This window comes from Cavia porcellus, unplaced genomic scaffold, assembly GCF_034190915.1.
Source record: "Cavia porcellus strain 051 isolate PalLab524CR breed Dunkin Hartley unplaced genomic scaffold, mCavPor4.1 scaffold_24, whole genome shotgun sequence".
NCBI lineage: Eukaryota > Metazoa > Chordata > Mammalia > Rodentia > Caviidae > Cavia > Cavia porcellus.
This window is the reverse complement of record NW_026947507.1, coordinates 54,216,159-54,230,411: the sequence shown is the minus strand read 5'-3', so window position 1 is coordinate 54,230,411 and position 14,253 is coordinate 54,216,159. Positions and strand designations below refer to the sequence as shown.

General features: G+C 45.5%; 1 long non-coding RNA gene across 1 annotated transcript; it reads right to left on the bottom strand.

The window, feature by feature from the left end:
* Positions 1-9,615: 9,615 nt before the first annotated feature.
* LOC134472627 (uncharacterized) lies at positions 9,616-12,823 on the bottom strand. The gene is made up of 3 exons (XR_010042513.1): positions 12,463-12,823; positions 11,884-11,942; positions 9,616-11,150 (listed from the first exon to the last, which is right to left on the bottom strand). It is a non-coding gene; the product is annotated as an uncharacterized LOC134472627 (long non-coding RNA).
* Between the last annotated feature and the right edge of the window lie 1,430 nt (positions 12,824-14,253).

Genomic DNA, 14,253 nt, shown 5'->3' with positions numbered 1-14,253 from the left:
ATAATTTGTGTTTGCTTTATAATTGTTTAGTTAATGCTATCTCTCAAAGAAGGTAACGCTTTGAAAACATGGAAAATTACTAAGTTTTGGATTTTTTGCATTGTTTCTTATTTGAAGAAACCATATTCAAGCTTCATATATCCACCGTTATTACATCTTGTGTCCTTTCCTTAGAATAGGTGCTGACAACAGAACACAAATAAATGGAAAATATTCCTGGAAAATAACTATCTTGTTAAACGCAGGCAAGAAAGATACATTTCCTGGAGTGAGGGTCTAATCATGCACGGATTGTGCCTATCTCCTTCACCTGCCCACGCACACATCAAGTGTGTGCCCAAAGTGCAACTAGGCCTGTGTGACAAGGGACCGAGTTCACCCTTCTTCCGCACTTTGCCAGTCTCCAGCCTCAGGGGATCATGATGTTAAAGGTCGCAGGTTTTGCCATTAGTGAGTCCTGCTCATCCTAGTGGGGAGACGGGATGCCCCCTGATGGCAGCTGAGCCCCTCTTTGGCGCTCATCTGCACCCCACTAGTGACAGGTGCAATAGGAACTGAACCTGGTACCGGAGAGAACAGTGTCAGGACTGACTGGGGAGGAAGACACAGGAAGTGAGGAGCGAGAGGAAGGGAAATCGGGATGACTAGTTTTACCCCCAAAAGGAAGGACAGATTTGGGAGCCTTTCCTGCTCCGGATCACTCAAGGTACCCTGTCACTTTCACCTCATGTGCACAGTCAACATCTTGTAAACAGGCTTACATCTCTTTGAGAAAATCTAGGTGCATAGTAAATTCATATAGTTTGAAGTTTTCCCTCGGACCTCTCCAGTCTAGCAGATATCATAAAACTGCAGTCAGTCAATTGTACTTAATGTAGAAGAGGTCTGAGGTTTCATCTCAACCTCTAATTGCTTCTTCACCTGCAGAGTGAGTTTATAGTGGCTACTGAGCCTTTGGCTGGTTGTGAGAAGTAAGTGTGAGAATTCCATAAACCACAGAACAGAACTGAGCCCGGAGAAAGCCTTGGGCAGCGGTCATGACTCCCTCTGCCTTTCTGCTCCTCCTCTCCCTAACTCAGTAGGTGGCAGGGTGCATCCTATCTGGTCCTTGATGCCCATCCTTGATGGCTGCAGGCATCTGGGCTGGATCCTGGCATCGATGCCTCCCCTTCTGATCTCCACAGACAAGAGGACCCATCTATGCATGAGGCCTTTCTGCTTCTCTCTGCCCTTAGCCATTTCACACTTCTCAGAGTGTGAAAGACTTTAGCACATTTGCCCAGGGAAATTCCAGCTCAGTAACCTCTGCTTCTGTGATGCAAGTGGCCACAGGTCAGCTCAGGCTCAGCTGGCTGCGGGTCAGAAGGGAGGGCAACAAAGCTTGTGACCACTCACTGCACTGGGCAGCAGAGGTGCAGATGCCTGGATCCGAGTTTGTAAGAGGTTTCTGTGTTGTGCGTCTGTGCTGGCCCAGCCTGGGGGAAGAGGGACCTGAGCCTGTTCGGAGGCTTACCATCCCCTAAGCTTTCTGGTTTCCTGATTCAGCTACCTCAGTCTTCTCATCCCTTGGCTGTGGCCCACCAGCGGGCGTTGTCCTGGCCTTTATTTACTTCCCCGAGTCCTGCAACCCAAAGGCTTTGCCTTCTGCAACCAGCAACCTACCAGCCACCCAGGCTTTCCACCCCACCCTGCCTCCGCTTTTCTCTGGTAGCAAACCTCCCATGGCAGCTTATCTCTTTTACTCACTTCAAAGAAAGCCAAAAGAGGAAGAAAGAGAGTGCAAGAGAAGTGAATGACATATATTTCAAAATGTCATGTTGTTAGCAACTCTGCTTTCTGAAAAAGAAAACTGATCTCTTGTTTATGTGTATTCAACCCTATCGCAATCCAGGGAGGATGAGAACCAGTTTTCCATGCAAAATTCATTGCACAGGAATGGTAGGTAACTCCTTCCATCACAGTCATCTGAGCAGCCTGTGACCTTCCGAGTGACATTTCCTACAAGAGTGGTTTGCATCTGCCACTCCCTGTCTGCAGTCACCAGGCTTGTGGGAGGGGATACCTCCTCTTCTGGGTGCTGTCTGGGGCCACTCCCTCTGCTTCCTCCTCTACTGAAGACTGGAATCATGACTCTCAAGTACATACAGCCTGAGGAAACATCTTGCATAAGGCAGAGAAGCTGGCTTTGCTGGTACATAGGGTGCCTGGTGGCTTTTGTCTAAGCTGGGACACTTGAGACAATGAAAAGGCAGAGCAAGGTAAATTGGGGAGTCCTGGGCAAAGCCAGGTTTCTGGTGCTGCATCAGTGGACTCAGCCCTGTCATCTACCTCCTTCGATGGAAGCTCGGACTTCGTCTCCCTCAGCCTGGCCCCCCGGCCCCAGTCTGGGAGTGGGATCAGCTTAGTTTAGGCAGTGCTCCCTGTGACTTGTTGAGCCCTCAAGCATTGCGTAGTTTTATTTTTATTTTTTTTAAGAACCTAGATTAAAACAAAACTATTTTTTATTTTAAAGAGGGAAAAACAAAACAAAAAAGTAGAAGAAAAACAAGAAACAAGAGAGACAAATAACACTAACAAAAACTCCGAAACAATAATAATATAGGTTTCCAAAACGTGGTGGTGTCACAGGCAGCTGAGCTAGTTGGAAGTATTATAGGCAGGCAGGCAGGGTTAGGGCCTCAAAGAAGCCAGCACAGAGGACCAGATGTCTGGTGACCTTGGAGGGGACACACACTTCTTGCTGTGGGCCAGATGTTGGGACAGAAGGCCAAACATATGCAACCACACCCTTAAGTACGATCCTTAGGGATGAAGTCTGGATCACTTAGAAATGAAGCCAGGAGTCACCACTCCAGTCCACTGCAGAAAGAGTCAATGATCCGTAAGAATGCTGGCTTGCTACGAGACTCGCTTCCCCATTTGTCCCTGATTTGGACAATTTTACATGTACAATTAAACTTATTGGCTGACCATAGTTTGTCTCACCTCATGCCCATCTGTCTTACGAGTTCCCAGTTTTTCCCAACTTTAGACCCACCTTGCCTCATGATTTTACTCTATAAAATACAGAATCTTTGGCAACCCACCTGGGATCCCTTCTGTCTCTCTCAGACAGAAGCTTTATTTCTCTCAATAAATATATTCTGCTCTTAACCTCCATTGTTCCTAAAATTCAATCTTCAATTTTAAAGAACATGAATTTGTTCTGGATATGTGGTAGGTCAGGAGTTTCATTCCCCTATATCAGTGATATGAACTTAACAAAGATTGCTATTTTGCATAGTTATTTTCAAATATTTACTCAGACTACCAGATACAGACCTGCACAATTGATCGAATCCTATGAGTGTTAACTATTTTGTTCCAAGAATTAACAGGATTAGTAATATACTCATATTACCTATTTTTTTTTTTTTTTTTTTAGAGACAGGGTCTCACTATATTGCCCAGGCTGGAGTACAGTGGCTATTCACAGGCGCGATCCCACTACTGATCAGCACGGGAGTTTTGACCTGCTCTCATATTACCTATTTTAAAAACAAAAGTTTAGTCCAGGGTTTTAGCCCAGCATCATAAGCGCTTGCCTGGCAAGCTTGAGGTAGTATGTTCGATCCCCAATACCAAAAGAAAATAAAACTAAGAACAAAACTTTATAAAAGCAAAGTGAAAGACTTCAGACTAAATGCTCAGCACCTGACTAAAAACAGTCTCTCTGAGGTTTTGATATTTTTAAATTCTGAACTCTTGGAATGGGCTCTGTGGGTAATTTTCACCTTGTCAAAGTTCTCTCCACTGACTTAGGCCTGAACTCTGGCAGCCCTTCAAGGGCTCTGCAACACACCTTTCCTTCATCACCCAGATCCCCACGCAGCCAGATCCCCACGCACACGCTCAGGACAGTGAGGCTCTGGCCCATCTGCCAACTCCGTCTCATCGCAGTCCACTGGCTTCCCTGAAATTGGGGTCGACCCTGGCGTCCACCTCATGCCACAGCCCACTGTCTTTCCTGTATGTGACCCTTCAGGGTGACCTGCGTGTTTGTCACGGACAGGCCCCTAGAGCGAGTGGTATTGCTATTATTTGCTACTCAGTTGTATAAGAAATGTAATTTTGTTTTTCTAAATCTGGATCTAGTTGCACAAAGGAGATCCACCAAAGAGCTGCCTTACCTTAGCTCCATCGATTCTAGCAAAGTTCAGTTCATTTAAGTTGCTGAATGAGGTCTATTTCATATAGAAATCAGACAACAGTTCCCATTTCGCCCATCAAACCCACCTTTTCCATTTCTGAGTCTACGCAGTGACTTCCACCAGGGCAAAAAGCAATGAGACAAGAAAGAATTTCCAAGATGAAAACATATTGCTAAACAGAGCAAGATACGTTAGCCCACGCACCTTATTCTTCATCTGTCTTCTTCACTTTTGTCTACTGCGTGATGCTCAGTAGCATATTAATACACAGTCACATCACCCACCTCAAAAACAAACCCGGCTCCAGGAGGCCACACAACCACCGACCACTGCACCAACTTCTGGACCTCTCAGAGGGCTGCCAGCCGCCCTGTCAGCTTGCTTGTTAAGCCCTCTCCTCCAGGCCGTGGCGGTCACTGTAGCCAAGCCATGAAGCCCCTCTAGAATACTCACCCCGGAGACCGACCCTAACTTGTCCTCACATCCCCTGAGGTCCACAGCCAGCCTCTCTGGGGAGCCCCACTGTTTCCACTGTGACACTGTCTTTATTCTCCTCCCACCTCACCAGCCTCTTTCATTTTTTTCTTTTCTTGTCTGGAACCCAGTTCTCTTTCTCATGTATTCATCCTGGGTTGTTTCCTTTCTGTGGTTTATTGAGACAGGGTCTCGCATGCAGTTCAGCCCAGCCTTGAACTCACTGTGGCCTCCCATTGATCCTCCTGCCTCAGCCTCCCGAATGGTGATAAGTGGTGGGATTACAGGTGTGTGCCATCACGCCTGGAGTTCATTTATTAATTGTGGACAATCTCAGAGGCTCCGTCAGTTTTCCATACTTTGTACATTTACTCATGGGAACCTTCAGCCCCATGGTTTGAAAACCAGTGACATGCTTCTGGGTGCTCCTAAATGTATTCATTAATCATTCACTTCTCCTGTGATGAAAAGTCTACATTTAAATATATGTCTCCAGTGTGTAACAGATGTCTGAGGCTTGTTTCCAAGAGAGGAATCCTGATTCTCCTACGGTAACTCAGTTTCCCTTACTGAGCATCTGTACCTCACTACACGGGATGGCAGTGCAATCCAATGGTCCCAGCCAAAGGTCTTGTACTTTCTCTCCTCCACAAGGGTATTTGTCAGCATCAGACACACCGGGCCAAGAGCCAAACCCAGAGAGGGTGGAGAGGAGTAGATAAGAGGATCTCAGTCATCGGATCTGTGCTGTGTGACTTGTAACTCTTCCCCAAAGTCAAAACAATCATGAAAGGTTAAAAAAAAAAAGTTTAAGAGAGGGAAGAACCTAGGAGTGAATGAAAGCTTTCATCTAAGACAGAAGGCGGAGCACCTGGAAAGTGTGTTGCCCCAGGGAGTCCTGTGAGGTAAGGTGGGGGTAGGCCGGATAAAACTGTAGTTAACTAATAGAATTACAGGTGTAGGTAACATTGATCCACTGGAAAATCACAGGTGGGTGTGAGGTGAAAAAAACCAGGTCAGCTGTGGTAAGTCCATGGGTAATGCTGATTAAATGGTGATCAAACGGGGAAGCATGTCACACGGGAGGACAAGGACTTTCCGGAGGGTTTGGCCTAGGAGGATGGGTCCCCACCCAAGGTGACTGAGGTCTGGGTGGGGGGGAACATTCACCACTGCTGTGCACCCCCAGGGGAAGTATGAGGGTGTAGTCATCCCTCTTTGACAAGGACTCACCTTCCGCCAATGCCCCTCCAGCCAGTGTTGTCTTCTGCACTGACCTGTTGAGGGCCCAGCCCTGTCTGACCACCTAAACTATTTCTAAATGGCTTAGCTGTCTGTACTAATCCTTCCTCTGAGAAGGTAGCTCTGTCTGCAGTGAGGGCAGAGTGGGGGTGGTTTCCATCTGGCTGTTTTGAGTGAACAGTTATAGGGATCCCTTTCCCGACATTCTCAGGGTCCTGGAAGGTTTATTATTGTAATTCTCTGGAGAAGTTGTTGAAATTTTACTCAGTTAACTCTAATCTACCACTTCCAGTGCAACCCATGGTGAGACTAAAGACACTAAGATGTATATACAGTTATGAGGAGCTAAGGGGTCCTAAGTGCAGAACCAAGGCCACACCCAGAGCCCAGCCCAGGTTTTATTAATTCTCCATGAGGGGAGTGGCCTGGGTGACAGCGGGGTGGGAAATATGTGACAGTGACTGTTGTGACTACCAATGAGCTGGAGCTAGGCAGCAGGTCTGAGGTCACCTCTGCTGTAAGCAGAGGGCGAGAAATGCAGAGAGAGTCATCTGCATAACACAGCTGAGGCCTGGGGTCGGTGCTTCAGCTATGATGTAGGATTCTTGTTGCCCTGGGAAGTCACAGCCTCTTTCTGGAGGTTCAGTCCCAGTGGACAGCATGGAGCTCAACTCTCCATCCTGCCTGGCTCAGCCATGTGTTTGGGGAGTGAATCCTTGCGGAAACAGGGACTGCAGTCACAGCCTCTCCGGAGAGCTAATCTAAGAGGCCTGGCATAGAAGTCACGCTGCTTCTTAGTGGTTACGACCTCCCTTCCCAAGGTGGATCTAGGGGATTTTGGTAAAAGGAGTCTGGCATGTTTGGTGTTGGTTTCATCTGCAGGATCACTTGGAATTTGGCAGCCTCTAAGCAAAATGAATGAATTTCCAAGAAATTCAAATGTGAGTAATCAAAGCCGGAGCATTAGATTGGCAAGACTGGCTGGGGAAGAGCCACATCCAGGACCTGCTGTTAAGGGACTAGTGGTGATTGTCACCTGTTCCCTCAGCCCCTCTGCAGAGTTATATTCCTTTCTGGCTCCTAGGCCCTGGCTGATAGGATTATTTCCAAAAGATGAAAAATATTTCCAAAAGATGAGAAGTATAAAACAAAAAGCGGCCTTTATTCTGAGAACACGGAGAGAGATGACCGGCACCCCCCACCGCTGGCCCTCTGGCGATCTCTCCCCAGTGGAAACGTGGCGAGGGGGTATGTAAATAGCCTCTGTTTGGGGTTGAACCTAAGGAGGGCATTAGGGATGTACAGGTAGCCCATTGGTCCTAGGTTTGGCGTCATATGTAAATTTCCAGGGGCGGGACGATGGCGGCACAGGTAACTTCCTAGGGGCAGGGGAGATAGGGGCTTCCTGCTTCCGGTTGAGGCTTTCCTGGCTACAGTGTCCTGTCTGGGCCAAAACCCTTTCACTGGCTATTTCAGCTCCTCATGGCCTGCATTCAGCTATAAAGTGCAGTGTCATGAGAAAAAAGAGAAAGAGGGAAGGCTTGATCTATCCAAACCCTTAAGTCACTTAGCCATCACCAAGTGTACTGAGTTTGCAGAACGTGGACTAGTTTTTTTATTAAAAACAGGAAGATAAGTAGCAATCAAGGATTATTACAGAAAAAGAAAAGAATATATTATCACATGTAGGTCTGAACTGAGAATTCATGCCCAGTCTTTAAGTTTCCTTTCCTCTCATGGTCTGTGAAACTTCACTCATGATTGGTCTCTTGTGGAGAGGTAGAAGGAGCTGGTGTTTGCATGAATTCCAGTGAATTTCGCTGTACACTAGCAAAAAGAGCTTCGTCATCCTGTGCTATGTTTGCCAGTGCCCAAGTTATATGACCAAATTACCTGTTAATTTCCTTGGCAAACGTAACTATTTTCTACAACCGGACACCTTGGGGCACTGACCACATTGTTGTAAAATAACTGTAGCACCCGTCATACTGTTCTGTATGTGCCATCTTCCTGGGTGACCTGATTGAGATGTTAACCATTGTTCCTCTCTGCAAGGGACAGATGTTATCTAAAAATTAAATGCTGAAATTAGCTGACAAAAGACTGTAAATTTCTGGGAATCTTCTCTGCCCTCAAGCAAAGGGAATTAAAGGTCTTCTTCATTGTTCTTTCTATAAAAGTCTGTCAAAATTTTAAGCCAGTTACACAGCTTTACAAACTTCAACTGCACTGTGTTGAATAAATGCCAGGATAAATAAAAAGTGCTTTTTTCTTTAAAAAGACGTCTTGTCCCATTTTTTGGACAACATTTTGGGATCTCGTTTTTGGGGTACAACAAATTTCCAAATAGTTTAATGAGCTATCATCAGAAAGTATTCATACTGCCATGAATGTTTGATTTTATGTAAAATGAGATATGACCTTGCATTAGTCTGCCTTCCACTGTTGGAATTTAATGCTGGATGTAGTATGCACACCTGTATCCTAGCATTTGGGAGGCTGAAGCAGTAGGATCACCGTGAGTTTGAGGCCACCCAGACTACTTAGTGAGCTCAAGCCAAGCTTAATTAGTGAGACTGCGTCTCAAGAAACAAAAAAACAAAAACAAAGACACGTAAGGAGGAAAGGTTTATTCTGTCCACAATAAACTGGATCCAAGGCAGCAGCATGGCAGAAGAGTGTGGCAGAGGGAAGCTGCTCAACTCATAGTGCACGGAAGCAGGGAGCAGGGTTAGAGCCTGCAGGAAAGGGCCAGAGAGGAGACAGCCCCCAGTCCTGCCCTAAGACCGGCCGGACCCACCCAAAAGGATACTTGACTTACCTCTTGGGCTTCTCTCATGCAACTGAAGTGACAGTCAGGATTAACCAGGACCAGACTTCACCGTGATTTTTACCACAATTTGCATAGGCACTGAGGCTTGGCCTGTGGCATCAGTCCTAGTGATGTGACATCCTTGGGATACAGTGGGTGACAGGCAGGGTAAACCTCACCTTTCATCCCATTTCAGTTAAGTGGATTCAACGTTTGTAGGTTTACCTAAATTAAATATTATAAAACAAGAAGATGGATAAGGCCGTTTAGATGGGCTGTAAAACAACACCCGTGTGTGTAACTCCACGATAAAGAGCAAGGCATTGAGTGTTTCTCCCGTGCACATCTTTGTCGGCCACATTTTAAGTTACAAATTGCAACCCCAATATCTGAGAAAGTTCACAGTGCAAGATGACTGGAGATGTGAACTACAGTACATCCATTGCTCCTGAAGCCAGCTCTCACGCTTAATGTGTATACATTTGGCCTGAAACAGTATGAGATAGTACTATGAAGCCATCTCTAATTAGCAAGACAATATGTTAGGATATTATTTGGAAGATTCCTGCCCTAGAATAAATTACTGTAGGGTTATGGCAGTGGTCTAACGAGGCAGAAGGCCAAAGTGGGAACGCCTACCACTTCCTGCTTCTTCCCAGCTGTAATTACAACTCCTCTTCCTATTTGCACATGAAGAAAATTCCAATCAGCTTCTCATGTGTCATCAATGCCCGCCCTAAGCGCCACCCCCGGTCAGAGGTAGTATGTATGTCCCATGCCCCACGGTCAGGCCAGAGAAAGCCAGGCCATCCATGGTCATGGATTCCTCTCCATATCCTTGGAATAAAGGCTATTTTTACTTTATATTGTCTTTTTTAAATCACACTGAAAACTCTTTCATTATTTATTTAACTTCTTTCTTCATCTTGTTTTCTTCAATTCATATTTTTATGTTTCATAGCATCCATATGCACCTAAATTATGAATAAATATACATATTCTGTATTGATCATGTAAAGCACAAAATATATTTAAAAACTATGCTCAATAGGACAATAGGCTGTTTTCTAAACCCTTTTGTCTTTAAAGCTGAATGTTAAACCAGGACCTCACACAGGGTAGGCCAGGGCTGTGCTCCTGGCTACAGTCCTAGTCCTGCTTTTGCACCTTCCGGTAGGAAGCCGTAGAGTTAACAGGGCTTTGAGAAGTTCCTTCAAGAACCGAGTCCTGTGGGACCAGCATCATTTCTGCTCTCTTTGAGGTTTCCTGTGTGAAGTCACAGAGTCCGGCCACCAGTCTCCAAGTACTCAGAGCTAGTCCACGCCCTCTGACTCATTAATTCTCACAGACTTACTAAGAAAGGCATTGCCTGCACAGGGTGGGAGAGTCCAGAGCATGGGGCTCCTCCAGGGATCTCCGCTAGAGAAAAAGAATTCTGGGCACCAGTTCTGAGGTGCTCTCGGGAGGCAGCCAGGCTGAGCGTGGGGTGTGTGCTAGGCATGCAAATCAGAGTTCTGGAAGGGGCTGGCCATTGCTTAAGCTAAGACCTAGACATCCAAAGCAGTTCTAGCTAATTTCTAACTTAAAAACCAATTTTCAAGAAAAGATTGTTTTTCTTCCTTTTTTCCTCCCGGTTTTCTTCTGATGATTTAATGTCACGAGCTGTTGCAAGCATCCATGATTCATCAGGGGGAGGGAGGGAGTGTGGGAAATGGTGGCAGCTCGAGTGGCCAAGGGCTTTGCTGAGAGCTCTCCGAGGGACTTCACAGCCAACGACTCACTGGGCACCTCACAAGCACTGCTGGTGACAGCCACGCCTCTGATACAAAACACCGTAAGGTGCAGAGTGCTGTGTGGAAGCTCACGGTAGTCTATCCTGGCTGCTAGGAAGCGGAGGGAGGAAGGCTGGGGGCTGAGGTCTGGTGAAGACCAAAACAAGGCTGGGGATGCAGTGTGGTCATAGTGCTTGCAGGGCACCTGTGAGGTCCAGGCTTCCTGGCCACAAACACTAAAAAGGGGGGCTGGGGATTTAGCTCAGCGGCATGAGCGCCTGCTTTGTAAGCAGGCAGTTGTGAGTTCAATCCCTGGTACCAATAAAAATGAAAAAGACAAAAAAAAAAAAAAAAAACACACTAAAAAGGGAGGAGAAGGTAGAGAGAAATGAACTATTCAGTAACTTTTTAGGTGGTAAACAGTACAGAGGCCCTCAGCCCCCAGCAGATTGGTCAGAAAGACCCTGTTGTGACTCTCTAAGCTGGACAACTGCTCTAGACTATTTACAATCAGCTGGAAAGGCCATCGGGAATCTTTATTAAGATGCCATTGACACCCATGTGAATTTGGCTTGACAAGACTTGCGATCTGAGTCGTCATCACCATGACTGCTCTTGAGGGGCTGAGTTGGCTTTTCCTGCATTGCTTCCCAGATAACCCTAAAAAGATAAAACCATAAAGTCACACGTGTGGCTTTACAACCAGAGTAGGCTTCAGAGATACGCCTGACCTTCAGTATTATCTGGAGGCAAAGTAGGTACATTTTAGTCAGGGGGAGGTCATTTTTATTGTAACCCCGGAATTCACCCCTTTCTGACCCAAATTACCAAAATTGCCATTGCTTTGGCTGAAATTCCGGCGTGCTCTTATGTCAGGGCCCATCTGCACCATCCGGGATCCACCCGCCTCTTTCTTTAGTCTCAGCACCCTTTGGGGCTGATCCTTATGCACCAAAATTGGGTCTCCATTAATGCTAGGATTATTTCCAAAAGATGAAAAATATTTCCAAAAGATGAGAAGTATAAAATAAAAAGCGGCCTTTATTCTGCGAACACGGAGAGAGATGACCGGCACCCCCACCACTGGCATCCATCGATCTCTCTGGTGGACATGTGGCGTGGGGGCATGTAAATAGCCTCGGTTTGGGGTGGAACCTAAGGCGGGCATTAGGGATGCACAGGTAGCCCATTGGTCCTAGGTATGGCGCCATATGTAAATTTCCAGGGGCGGGAAGATGGCGTCACAGATAACTTCCTAGGGGCAGGGGAGATGGGGCTTCCTGCTTCCGGTTGAGGCTTTCCTGGCTACAGTGTCCTGTCTGGGCCAAAACCCTTTCATATAACACAGCTCATGAACACACCGACAGCATCCAGTGTGGTAGTTCTGACTTACCTAGACAAAGGTGTCAAAAAGTCAATCAAGACGGAGAAGACTTTCATGACCCCAGGTCCCTGTCAAGAAATAACCCTTGAGCATTTGCCATCTCATTTTTTTTAAGGCGTCCTGCCCCCCATGAGGTTCGTTGCTCAGCAGACCCCTTTGTCTTGGGGTGCTACAGCCCCTCCAGAAAGGCCCTTCCCTTTCTTCAGGCGCATGTGTGTGGTATGTTTTCTAGAAATTCTTCTTTATATTTAAATTACACCTCATGGACTACATCTACTTAGACTCCTGTGCTTTTAGTCGGACATTTTCCTCTTCATTTGCCCTTCGGCCTGTCTGTGGTTTGTGCCTTCTTTTGGATGAACTGAATTTTCAGCTTTTATTTTATAGCCACATTTGACTTGTTTGCTTTTATTTCACTTTCACTCTGAAAACCAAGGGTGGAGGAGACCTGACTTTCATTGTTCAGTTGGCCGATTGAGCAACTGGCCTTGTGTAAGTGGATTTTTTGAGGAAACAGCAAATCTTTTTTAACATAGACTGAACTGATTGCATGGATAAGATTCCAGGCTGAAGGTAGCTTGGCTTTACCTGAGACTCATTCAAACACAGCCGCGCGGTCTTTCTCCTTCTCTCAGAGATTACAGGTGCTTTCTGTTGGGCTGCGTTCCTGCTCTGGCGCCTTGAGTTACAATCCTGCGAGCCGGAGGTGGCTTCATGAAGGGCTAGGTAATGCTCTCCTGCAAGGGTGCCGTCAGTTTACACACGCCGAAGGGCTCTTAACACATCCAGGAGGACTTCCATGAAATTAAATTCGAAAGTTGGCTCAGTAGTGGAAAAGCACCAAAGAATGTTAGGACATTCAGGAAAGCAGAAACCAAGAGCTGATCTAGAGTAAACTCACTGTGGCCCGGCTGGCATCATGAGTTACAGCGGTCACATGGCCTTCTGAGGGCGTGTCCCCTGCTCTGAACCAGTCAGGGATCTTTCCAAATTAAAAGGAGAGAATCTTCTCATAGGGGGATTTTAATACAGGGCAGCCAGAGATTATTAGACTAGTGAATCTAAGTAACAGATCTGAATAGAATTCAGATTACGAACACTAATCTCTGAGTGTGGAGTACTGATCCATGCTACTTTTTGTTGTCATTATGTTTGCAACCTAAGGCTCTTTGAAGACTGAGAATACTGACTTACATGTAGAAAATAAATGTGATTCAGAAAAAGCTATCCAGCTTTGCAGTAAATGGAAGCACAAACTTATAGTTGCTAAACTGGAACGCTATGTAAATAATGACCCAGGGCTTCCTGGAAAAATGTGTAGGTTTTAACTCAGTTATGATCTCCTAAAAGTTTGGAAAGAAGATTTTCAAAGGCAGCCTTGAACCGAGGCACCTCTGCATTGTTTACCTCCCGTCTCCTCTTTGATAAAAACCCTGTACTTTGGCTGGGTGCTGTTACTCACGTCAACCACAGCTCTGAGCAGTTTCTCTCAAGCCAAGCACACTCTCCCTCCAGAGCCCCAGTCCTCCCCCTCAGGAAGGGGTGTGTGTGGTGTCTCTTTCCTGGAAGGTGAAAGTCACTGCCATGCAGACTTTGGCACTGTTCAGACTCTGGACTCAGCCCTGAGGGTTTTGAAACACAACATGATTATAAACCACCATCTTATCTCAGAGCTAGACTCCAGTTAGACTGTCAAACAATGGGGCTTTAATAAATTGCGAGGGATTCAATGGTAGAGTCAGTTGGTTTATGAAATCCATTGCTGGATGTAGTTTATTCTTGCAGGGGAGTATTACACATTAAACTTTAAACAGAGAGGGAAAATTGATAGATTTTCAAAGAGAAAACCTCTTTTACCTTTGCACATGATACAAAGTGGATTACAGCTTTTTTTTATTCATGCCATAGGAGCAATGTTACTGAGGTTTTGAAGAAAAGTTAGTGCCTTCAAAATCTCCATAACACTGCTTCCTGTCTATTGGGTGTCTAAACACTACTGAGGAAAAGGCTATGGCCAGTCCAATAATTCTTATAGGTCTTATATGTTGTTTTCTCTGAATTAATATTTATTGGCTTTTACCTTAATTTTTTTCCACTGGTTTGAACTATATTTGGTTCAAAATTTCTAGAGTAGCAAGTTTGGGTTTTCCTTTCATTTATTTTATCAATGTGGCATTTTGATTATAGAGTAATACCTGCTTTTAGTATAAAACATTTTCCCAATTCTAATTTTTTTATTTAAAGAAAGACTAAACAAAACAAAATGGGTAGAAATAATACATATGTTCAGAGAAAAAATAAACAGTAAGAAATCACTAGTTAATGTTTACTATGTCCTTTTACAAATAGTTGTTCAAGATACAAAAGTGGAACATATAA